The sequence below is a fragment of the Suricata suricatta genome, chromosome 12 (genome assembly GCF_006229205.1).
Source record: "Suricata suricatta isolate VVHF042 chromosome 12, meerkat_22Aug2017_6uvM2_HiC, whole genome shotgun sequence".
Classification (NCBI taxonomy): domain Eukaryota; kingdom Metazoa; phylum Chordata; class Mammalia; order Carnivora; family Herpestidae; genus Suricata; species Suricata suricatta.
The window spans coordinates 70,769,534-70,781,871 of NC_043711.1; the positions used below are offsets into that span (position 1 = coordinate 70,769,534).

Here is a 12,338-nt window from a genome sequence, read left to right on the forward strand (position 1 = left end):
TGTGTTTGAGCCCCGCGTCAGGCCCTGTGCTGACAGCCAGCTCAGAGCCTGGAGCCTGCTTCCGGTTCTGTGTCTCCTTCTCTCTCTGACCCTCCCCCTCTCATGCTCTGTCTCTCTCTGTATCAAAAATAAATAAAACATGAAAATATTTTTTTAAAGATCGAGATCATATTTTCAGACCACAATGCTATGAAACTCAAAATCAAGAAAAAATTTGGAAAGATAACAAATATGTGGAGACTAAAGAACATCCTACTAAAGAATGCATAGGCTAACCAAGAAGTTAAAGAGTAAATTAAAAAGTACATGGGAGCCAATGAAAATGATAATGCCACAGCCCAAAACCTCTGGGATGCAGCAAAGGCAGTCATGAGAGGGAAGTATATAGCAAGCCAGGCCTTCCTAAAGAAGGAAGAAAGATCTCAGATACACAACCTAACCTTACACCTCAAAGAGCTGGAAAAAAGAACAGCAAATAAACCCCAAAACCAGCAGAAGAAATATTAAAGAATGGCACAGAAATCAATGCTATTGAAACCAAACAATAACAACAACAGAAACCAGTAGAACAGATTAATGAAACCAAACACTGGTTCTTTGAAAGAATTAACAAAATTGATAAACCACTAGCGAATTTTATCAAAAAAAAAAAGGAAAGGACCCAAATAGATAAAATCAAGAATGAAAGAGGAGAGATCACAACCAACACAGCAGAATTTATGCCAGGGATGCAGGACTGGTTCAATACCCACAAAGCAATCAATGTGATTCATGACATCAGTAAAAGAAAGGACAAGAACTACATGATCCTCTCAATAAATGCAGAGAAAGCATTTGACAAAATACAACAGCATCCCTTCTTGATAAAAACCCTTAAGAAAGTAGAGATAGAAGGATCATACCTTGAGATCATAAAGGCCATATATGAAAGACTGAATGAATGCTAATATAATCCTCAATGGGGAAAAAACTGAGAGCTTTCCCCCTAAGGTCAAGAACAAGACAGGGAAGTCCCCTCTTACCACTGTTATTCAATGTAGTATTGGAAGTCTTAGCCTCAGACAACACAAAGAAATAATCCAAATCATCCAGGAGGGGGTTAAACTTTTTTACTCTTCACAGATGACATGATACTCTATATGGAAAACCCAAAATATTCCACCAAAAATCTTCTAGAACTGACCCATGAAATCAGCAAAGTGACAGGATATAAAATCAATGCACAGAAATCAGTTGCATTCCTATACACTAACAATGAAGCAACAGAAAGAGAAATCAAGGAATAATACCAAGGAATACCTAGGAATAAATCTAACCAAAGAGGTTAAATCTATACACTGAAAACTATAGATAGCTTATGAAATAGAAGACACACACACAAAAATGTCCCTATTATAAAATAGGGACATTTGATAGTGATACATAAAAGTAAGACGTTCTGCATTACACCTTCTCTTGGAGCCAACCTACTTTACAGGAGAGTGGCAAACAGCAGAGATAGAAGATTCCATTAAGTGTCATAAAGAAAGAACATGAGAACTATGAGTTTGTGACATGGCAACTAGAGGTTAAACTTAGGAATCTGCCTTTGTTGTGAGTGTTCTAAACTATATAGAATTCTAATATACCCCTTTCTATTAAACAAAACAAAAGCAACACAGACCCATCAAATTCGGAAAACTTCTTAATAGCATTTGATATCCACAACTTCTATCAGTTAGTATAGCACAGGTACAGTGGCATTAAATCTTGATAAAATTTAGTTTTAGGAATACCTAGTGACTTATTGCCTTAGACACCTCAAATTTTATAAGACTTCTAATATAAATATGTGTTTAACAACCCCATTTACACTACATCTTAGTCATCAGCAAACAACGGATCAGTGAAATCAATAACGATGTACTGCATGTTCCCTATAAACTGGAATGGTGGATTTGGATACATATGTAATTCTTGTCATCAGAAGCTGAGGTGGGTTGGTGTTCCACCCTTATCTTCTTGGCATTCACAGCTGCCATATTATCTGAAGGCCTATGACTATAATCACCTACCTCTCTTGGCCTGAGAGCACTCTCTGGTAAAGAGCATACTTGGCCTGTACATGCCAGAAGTGCCAGGGAGTTAACTACCTCACATGAGGCACCCTTCAATGATCGACAAAAGTTAGAGGATAAATGTCCCATTTCCTCACCCTTTGGGTGGAACAATTCAGACGTGTGCTCTGCAGATTCTCCCAGAGGTCCTCAGTGGAATTATGTTCCAGTTGCTGGCAGTGGTTAAGCTCAGTAATGTGCCTCAAACTGCCTGCCTACTATTCCCCGTCTCACTTCTCAATTCCTCTGTCAGTGCTCCCTGGAATCACATCTTTAATACTCAAACCCTCATGTGAGGTTCTGCTTCTGGGGAATCCCAACCTAAGACAAACTCACAGCCTATTTATGAAGATAGGACAATAGATCTTGAAAACAAACAGCAGTAATTAAATGTTAGGCTGTGACAGGAATTAACTTCCATGAAAGAAGAGGATAAATTAGGCCAAAGATGACAGATATATTTTGTAATTTGGGGAGGAAATGGAATATTTTGCCAGACTCTGGAGGATATAGTGGCTTTTCAGCTGGATGTGAGAGGTGAGAGGTATTAGGAGTCAGGAAAAGAGCATAGAGTGTTTGAGGATTGAGTGGGGACAGGTTGTTTCAGAAACAACTCTGATGAAAGTTGACCCAGAAACTTACTGGTAGGTATAAGATGCCATCATAAAGTATCCTCTGTTATTTCCTGTATGGCCAACAAAAGGTTTAGAGTTTAGAAATAAATGATCCCTCTACTCCCACCTCCCTATGGCAAATCTCCAGGAATCACAATTTGTGTGTAGTGGATACTATTGGTGTACTCACTTGGGTCTGTATTACTGACTGAGGTATTAATTCCCCAGCTATTGTTGGTTACTAATTGCTCTCCACTGCCCCTTCTCTGAAGTAGTACCCCTGGCTGAATGGGTGACCCCTTGGCCTGGGAGATTGCTCATTGCTCCTCACAATGACTTCCTGCAACCGATGACTGACATTAATGAAAAGGGGGTACAAAATGCTGAACCCCAAGCCTTTATATAATGCATCTCATATTCCAGGGCTCCCATAGGATAAGGCAAGATGATAAGATCAGGGTAAGATGGCTTACCCTGCTTCTCTGACCCCCTGCTCATTAAAGGTACACCTTCAGTAAAGTACATGCAACCAAATCCCTTCCCAGGCTCTTCTTAGGAACCTGATCCAAGACCCCACATGTATGACCAGAGAAGGCCTTCTTCATAAGCCCACTGGGAAGGCCTTGTGGCTCACTTAGTCCTTTTTGGACCTCTGTTGGCTCTCTACTGAAGATGAATTACTTTCCCCCTTTTTGAAGCCATACTTAGTCAGCTGCAAACTTTCTCATAATCTGCTATTAACCTAAGCAGAATGCACTGCCTAAAATGACCCCATCCATTCAAGGTCCAGCAGGCTACTGACTGATAAGGTGGACGTGACCTCTGGCAGAAACAAATCTCCAATAATAGTAGCACAAAGACATCGGAACTGTTTTTTGGGCCAAACTACTCCACCCACACACAGTGGAAATAATGAGCAGGTGACTTTCTGAGATGCCTAAAAATGAATCCTGCAGGAAAGCTTGGAAGAAAAGAACCATAAAATTTTTATATACCAAATCTCAGGATCAACTTAAGGGATTGATGTGTGGGAGGCCCTTGTCCCAGGTCCTCAGTGCATTGCCTAAACCCTCCATCAAACTAAAAACAAAGCAAAACAAAGCACAGTCCCACTGTGCCTGATACTCCCCAGATGACTTTAAATGAATACACACAGATTATTAGAACATGTTTTTCTTTCTTTCCTGTTTTTGTTTTTTTTCTTTTAAAAGGGCATTCTTCAAACTCATTGTGACATTGTAGCGCCTGTTGTGACTATGTTGTATAAATGGGGTGCCTCTCCCTCTGCCACTATGTGGTTTTTATTCAATGAACAGATATATGCTTCAACATTACCCTAAGTAGGCTAAAACAGGAAGTTTATCTGTAGCTCATATGCACATAAAAGGTTACTTACTGCATTTCTAATCCAAGAAGCAATGGTTTGGCCCCTTGAGGGTGAGAATGCATTTGAGACCCCAGCACCAAATAATAGGGCAGTTATATATGAAACATTCAGAGAAGTGTGTTGTACAAAACAAGCCAACAATTCAGCTCTCAGGATACTATTATCAAAAGACCTATGTTAGAGCAGCATTATTTGTAAGAGCCCCAAACTCGAAACTACCCAAATGCTAATCAACATGAAACTGTTATATTTGCATATAACAGATTACCCTAAAGAGGAAGAATGAACAGTGTCCACATGTATCTTACTGCCTGAATTTCAAAACATAATGTTGATCAAAAAGAGACAGATACAAATAAACAGTAAAATAGGCACAAACTAATCTGTAGTTTTACACTCTGGATAGTGGTTTACTCTTGAGGGAATGGGAGATAGGAACTGGAAGGGAGCATGATGGCACTTGGGCACCAACAATGTTCTGTTTATACTTTTGGTGCTGGTTACGTGGGTGTGTTCATGTTGGAAAAAAATCATCAAACTGTATAGGTACAACTTTTACACCTCTGTGTGTGTTATTATTACCAAAAATTAAAAGTATATGTCGTCAATTGAACTGAAATGTTCTGTTATTTTGGGTCATTCAGACTTCTCTTTCTTAAATATCAATAATCAAATGCCAAGTGGTTAAACAAAAAATGAGTTAACTAGAATTCCTGTTTTTAGTTTACACTGGGAAGTACTGCTGAATAAACATAAATGACTGATTCATAAGATTCAGGGAAAAATAGAACAGACTAATTGGGGGGAGGAGCAAGGATAACATTAATTTGTTAGGTAATTTTGAGTTATAAAGATATAAACATTCTGTTAAATTATAGGACTTTAAGTTGGGAGGGGACTTGGAGAATTACTAACAGAGGCCACACATTTTACAGATAAGAAAACTGACCTTAAGAGGTTAAACAATAGGCCCAAGGTCACATGTGTGGTTAGCAGCAGCCTCAGAGGAGGTCCAAGGTCCTTTTTCTCTAGACTACAAAACCTCCTTGTTTTCCAGACCTTCTGAGAAAGTTTGTGAATACATTTAAAATGTCTGTTTTCACAGTTTTAAAAATTTACTCATTTACCCCCTATTGGTACAACCCACAGAATATGATCTGACTCAACACCCTGTGCCCTAATCAGTCAGCAGTCAAGTCAGCAGACTATTGGTATTTCTGCTTCAACTTAATAGTTGATTTTAATTAACTTATGGTTTATGTGCTCATTAAAACCCTTTATTTAGCTCCTCCCCAACATGCTTAAAATCAACAAATATTCCCAGCAACTAAGATAGTTGAGTTACTCAGGGATACTTTTCAAAAGCAGTAACATTTTCACAGTTCTTGAGGGAATAACAATGTCCTGGAGAAAATATCTCTGAAGTTTGCTACAGAGATTCAGAACCATAACTTCTTTCCATTACTATCTGTAGAGAGTTTTAAGCACTGTGATCCAGTGGCTCCCTAGACCTCCCAAGTCAGATTCTTTAGGGACAGGATATGGGGCATCTGAATACTTTAAAAGTCCGTGGGTGGGGTTCCTGGGTGGCTCAGTCAGTTAAGTGTCCGGCTTCAGCTCAGGTCATGATCTCATGGTTCATGGGTTCGAGCCCTGCATCAGGCTCTGTACTGACAGCTAGCTCAGAGTCTGGAGCCTGCTTCTGATTCTCTGTCTCCCTCTCTCTCTGACCCTCCACTGCTCGCACTGTCTCTGTCTCTCAAAAATAAAAAAGATTAAAAGAAATTTCAAAAGCCATGGGTGATTCTGGTGTAGATCGTGGTTGGAAAAGACTGCTCCATTGCTCCTCTATGGCACAGTGCTCACCATTCTCTCTGTGATCATTCAAATATGTGAATATTTAACAAGTGAAGCAGTAACTGACAAATGGCTGTCTCAACTGAACCAAACTAAAGAAAAAGCAGGATATAAAAATGGTCAAATTAACAATAAGAGATTCAGCCAGGACGCAGAGTCCAAAGTCAGAGTCTCCTGTGAAAGTCAGAGAAGGCTATGTGAATGAAATAAAAATGGATTGTCAAACTGAAACTCATCATATTTGAATTTTTTAGAGATATTTCTTTTTATATAAGTAAATGAGTGTTACCTTATATAGCTAAATGAGTGTTACCACAATATAGAATAATTTGAATTCCATAAGAGATATAAAATATCAACATCATTAGTCATCAATAATTACTGACTTCATTGGTTCATTAATGAATTCATATGTATTGAGTCAACTATATAGTAATTTTAAATGTAACTGAGATATTTAATGACTCTAAGAATTTTATATGTAGTGGGATGTTAGATGAGTAAATAGATTCTGTAATATGGTGCCAAGGCAAGGGCTAAAGATGTGCAAAGGAGAGATCCTGCCCCAGAGAGACCTGGTCATGTGAAGTAACTGCTAAGTTAAGTCTCAGGATAAGCATGAAAAGGCAACATGGAAAGAGAAAAAAAGAGGGGGGGAGATGTGTTTACTTACACATAGGCAGAAACCCTATAGCACAGGATTAGAAAGATGCTATTGAGTTTACACGCTGTCAGAAAGTTCAGTAGGATATGAACACAGGGCTCATAAATTCAGGAAACTCATCTCCTCAGCTCACACATTCCCTTCTCATGTTCTCTCTCATCTATCCTGGACACATATATTTTATGAGTTCCTTTTGGACAGGTACCATGTGTAGCTGGTTTGCAAATATATTTCATAACTTACTGTGTGGTAGATTCTCAATACATACTTCTGAATGATTTTTTTCCAGCTGCTGCAATCTATCGTAATTGAGGAAACAGAGGTCTGGGGAGATATAGTAGACTGTCTAAGATCACATACAGTCTAGGGGCCAAACCAGATATTAAAACAATTTTGGGAGCCACTGCTATGTCTACCTCTGCCACACAACTCCCATTCAAATCCTGAATTATAGGACTCTCTTCAGCTTTCTGTGAATGTATCCCAAGAATATTGGGAATGGAAAATTTATTTGAATTAATGATTTATTAAAGCAAGTACTGGCTATTGGCATTATTGAATTCACCATAGAGAATGTGTCTAGACTAATGAATACATGATTCAGGAATATTATAATAACTAAACCATCTTTAAAAGTTGACCCCTGATGAAGAAGGAAGAAGGCAGGAAAGTAGGAGGACCCTAGGCTCACCTTGGCCCACAAACAACTAGGTAACCATCAAATCATCTTAAATACCCCAGAAATCAATCTGAAGATTGGCAGAACAAACTCCACAATAAAGGTAGAGAAGAGGCCATATAATAGAATGTAAGAAGTACAGAAATGCAGTTTGGGAGAGAAATCGATTGTGGCCACTGTGGTGAGGAGAGAGCCATGGTTGTGGATAATGGCAAGAGACAAACTAAAACACAGGGGAGCATAGAGGAAAAAGAAATCCCCATTGCAACTGGCTTGGAAAGTAAGAGGACCTGCATCTCAGGAGTTCTTGCAACCAGCAGGGCTTAGAGCCTGAAGTTTTTAAATATCAGAGTGGTTGGCTGGGGAGAGCTAGGAAGACACTAGGACAGCTCTTGGAGAGAAGACAGGGCAAACAGCCCATGGACATATAGCATGGAAACAGTGATCTGAAGAGCACCTAGGGCACAGAGTTGGGTGTTAGTTACCTCTTCTGCCCCTCAGCATAAGCACAGGGCCACCTGCAGGAATCAGTGCAGCACCAATATTTACTACCTAACTTGCTTACTTCAAGCCCTGATCCCCCAACCCTCCATACTCCAGAAGAGAACCACCCTTCCCAGTCATGTGTGCTTCAGTGCCAGTAAAGCAGGTACCCTGTCCCAGAAGACCAGCCCCAACCTTGCCAACGCAGTATCTCTTGACCTGGAAGTTTTGTAAGGCTCGGTTATGGTGGCAGCAGTGGTGACAGGTCTCATTTCACAAGCAGACCACTGCGCACCTAGTTAAAATATGCCACATTCATGCCAGGGACCAAATATTTCCAAAATAGGCAGAGAGCATCTGCAGACAACTGGCCTGAAGGATAAACCAGACAGCATGCAATGGCAGAGTTCACAGAGCACTCATTGGAGACACTCCCAGAAGTACTTGCTGGGGAACAAGGGGCACTCCACTCCACTGCACTCTAGGACCTCTTCATAAAACCATTCTTCTCAAGAACAGAAGTTGTAGCTGATTTTCCCAACATACAGAAATAGTCACAGAAAGTTAGGCAGAATGAGAAGACAGAGGAATTTGTCCTAAGTGAATAGAAGAAGGCCGCAGCCAGAGATTTAAGTGAAATAGATATAAGTAACATGCCTGATGGAGAATTTAAAGCAGTGATCATAAGGATACCCACTGGACTTAAAAAAAAAAAAGTGGAGGACTTCAGCGAGAGCATGGACACAGAGGAATAACATAGCAGAGAGAAAGGAATCTAAATGAAATAAGAAAACATATTTGCTGGAATAAACAGAAGGCTGCATGAAGCAGATGAATGAATTAATGACCTAGAAGTCAGAGTAATGGAAATTAATCAAGCTGAACAAAAAACAGGAGAAGGGAAGTCAGAGACTCCATTAACCATAATAACATGCATATTATAGGAGTCTCAGAAGAAGAAGAGGGAGAAAAAGAGGCAGAGAATTTATCAGAAGAAATAATAGCTAAAACTTCCCTAATCTGGGGAAGGCAACAGCTATAAATATCTACCAGATACAAAAAGCCTCCAACAAAATAAATTTTAAAAAATTTAAAAAATAAGATCCACACCAAGACATATTGTAATTAAAATGACAAAACATATTGATAAAGAAAAAAATATTAAGAGAAGCAAAAGAAGACAATTACATACAAAGGAAATTCCATAAGGCTATCAGGTTTTTCAGCCGAAAACTTCCAAGTCAGAAAGGAGTGGCATGATATATTCTAAGTGCTGAATGGGAAAACTTTTGCAGCCAAGAATACTATATCCATCAAGGCTATCACTCAGAATTAGAAGGAGAGGGAAACAGTTTCCCAAACAAAAACTAAATGAATTTATTATCACTAAGCCAGCCCTGCAAGAAAAATTAAAGGGGACTCTTTGAGTGGAAAGGAGAGACCAAAAGTGACAATATAAAGGTAGAAAAACACAAAAGCAATAACAATGAATATTTTTATAAAATATCGTTCAAGGAACTCATAAAATAAAAGGATGCTAAATATGAAACATGGGGGAGAAGAGGAGTAAAGAATGGGTGAAACTTAAACTATTGTCAGCTTAATGTAGACAGCTATATATGGAAGATGTTATATGTAAACCCAATGGCGATCACAAATCACAAACCACTAATAAATATGCAAAGAACAAAGAGAAAAATATCAACTATATCACTAAAGAAAACCAGCAAACCAGGAAAGAAAGACAAGATCAGAGAAAGTCTTCAGAAACTACCACAAAATGAGTAATAAAATGGCAATAAATACATATCTATCAATAATTACTTTGAATGTAAATGAACTAAACACCCCAATCAAAAGACACAGAGTGACAGAATGGATAAAATACAGGATTCATCTACATGCTGCCTACAAGAGACTCATTTTTAACCTAAAGACACATGCAGATTGACCATGAGGGAATGAAGACAAATTTACCATATCAAAGGATATGAAAAGAAAGCCAGAGTAGCAATACTTATATTGGAAAAAACAGACTTTAAAACAAAGGTTGTAACAAGAGACAAATAAAGACTCTATATAATAATAAAGGGAACAATCCAACAAAACAATATAACAATTGTAAATATTTATACACACAACATGGAAACACCCAAATATATAAAATAGTCCTAACAAAAAAAGGAACTAATCAATAATGCAGTAATAGTAGGGGAACACTAAATACCCTACTGACATCATGGACATATCACATAAACAGAAAATCCATAAAGAAACCATGACTTTGAATGACACACTGGACTAGATATATTTAACAGATATATTGACCAGAAATAACACCCAGAAATACAAACAATTATAAGAAAATATTATGAAGAACTATATGCCAATGAATTGAACAACCTAGAAAAAAAAATGGATAAATTTAGAGAAACATGTAACCTACCAAAAGTGCAACAGAAAGATACAAAAAATTGGAACACTGACTACCAGTAAGAAAATTAAATCAGTAATCAAAGAATTCCCAGCAAAAGTCCAGAGCCAGATGACTTCACAGGTGATTTCTACCAAATATATAAAGAAGAGTTAATACCTATTCTTCTTTAACTATTCCAAAAAATAGAAGAGGAAAGAATACTTCCAAAATCATTCTAAGAGCCAGTAGTAATTCTGATACCAAAGAGAAAGACACCAAACCGCCCCCTCAAAAAAAAAAAAAAAAACACTACAGGCCAATATCTCTGATGAACATACATGCAAAAATCCTCAATAAAATACTAGCAAACTGAATCCAATGATACATTTTTTAAAAATCATTCATCTCAATCAAGTGGAATTTCTTCCTGAGTTGCTACAATGCTTCAGAATTTGCAAATCAATCAACATGATACATCATATCAATAAGAAAAAGGATAAGAATCATATGATTATTTCAACAGATTCATAAAAAGCATTTGATAAAGTATACCATCCATTCATGATAAAACCCTCTGCAAAGTAGGACTAAAGGGAACATACCTCAACATAACTAATACCCAGCCATTAATGATATATTTCTCTCAGATCCATGGTACCCTGGAAATAATACTTTTTTCAAGTCTGTAAAAGAAGAAAGCAGACAGCGATCTTTAATTGGTGTTTAAAATTTTCAGTGTTGAACTCAGTTCCTTTTCTTCTCAGTTCTGAATCTAGTATGTATAGCTCTATTATTTACAATTGATCCCTTTCCCCTCAAAGTATTTTAAAGCAGTTTACAACAAAACTATCCATTACAGTCCTTCTGCTGCGTCCACCAGTGTGGCCATGCCCTGGTTACTAACACAAATCATGTGACCGGGCACTGTGGGTGCTGGCCATGTTCAGGCTCTATCTAGACTAGGATTGCAAAGTAAACCCTCAAACAGCTCTTCAGAGCAGATGGATGTACAAACAAAGGGACTTATCAGAAGTATATAAAGGACCAAAGGGTCTTATCAAAGGTATAAACTTAGGAACCAGTATGCAAAGGGGTAATTACAGCTTACTAGGAGTGGAGGAGATATGGGGAGTTATTTACTTAGTCTTTGAATATTTAATAGGATTTTAAGTAGAATGCCCCAAATCCTCTGAAAACAAGTTTTGATTTTTTTCTATAAGCTGTGAGGAGCCATTAAAGATAAATATGCAGGATTGTTTGGAGGAATCGCTCTGGCAGTAGGGACCACTGGTGAAGCCAGGATGAAAGAGTGAAGAGTTAAGGGTTTCTTTATGAGATCTACAGACTTGGCACTCATAGCAGCATCTGTATCACCTATGATTTTGTTAGAAATACAGAATTTCAGGCTCCATCCCAGACTTACTAACCTACAATCTCTTGTTTTAGTAAAATCTCAATTGTAAGAAGCAGTACTCTAATTGACAATGTTGCATGTGCCCAGCTTGGCAAGGCTGGCTCTCAAAGAATTGGGACTGGCCCAAAGCTTTGAGTGAAGAGAAAACAAAACCTGAAGTTGATATACTGGTCAGGAATACACTCTGGAAGTAGAGGATTATTTAAGGATTCAAGGCCTCCAAGTGTACATGAAATAGAAGAACTTGCTCAGAAATGAAAGAGCCACAAAACTAAGTAGTGAGGACTAGGTTGTAGCTGGAGTTAGGGTACCTGGACAGATTCCAAAAGGCAACTTATGGAGAAGAGAAGCCTTCTATTGAACAAAATTGTCAGGGAGGCAATGAGTGAGGGGTAGGTTCAGGTGGGAATGGGAGGTGGGGTGTTGGGAGAACTTACATGCACGGGTTGCCAAGTAAATCTAACTTAGGGAACTGAAAGTAGGAAATTTCAGATTCATAATGAAGGAATGATTTATAAGTTTGAGTGACAGATTTTATGTATGGAGTGAGAAAGGGATGCTGAAGGTGAGACTTATGTTTCAAAGTACCAGATTGCAGGAAGGTAATATCAACTGCATGTAAAGTTAAATACCTGAAGCTCAGACAATCTTATGTAATTGATGAATAAGCCTCTAGGGTATTTAGTTTAGGAAGTGCACATAATTTGCACTGGGTTAACTTATGTGGG

General features: G+C 38.2%; 1 long non-coding RNA gene across 1 annotated transcript in view; it reads right to left on the reverse strand.

Moving 5' to 3' along the window:
• Positions 1–10,875, reverse strand: part of LOC115274091 — a 49,151-nt gene extending 38,276 nt beyond the window's left edge. The window contains exon 1 of the long non-coding RNA XR_003901089.1: positions 10,799–10,875. This is a non-coding gene — a long non-coding RNA (uncharacterized LOC115274091). The remainder of the gene's footprint in view (positions 1–10,798) is intronic.
• Positions 10,876–12,338: the final 1,463 nt, after the last annotated feature.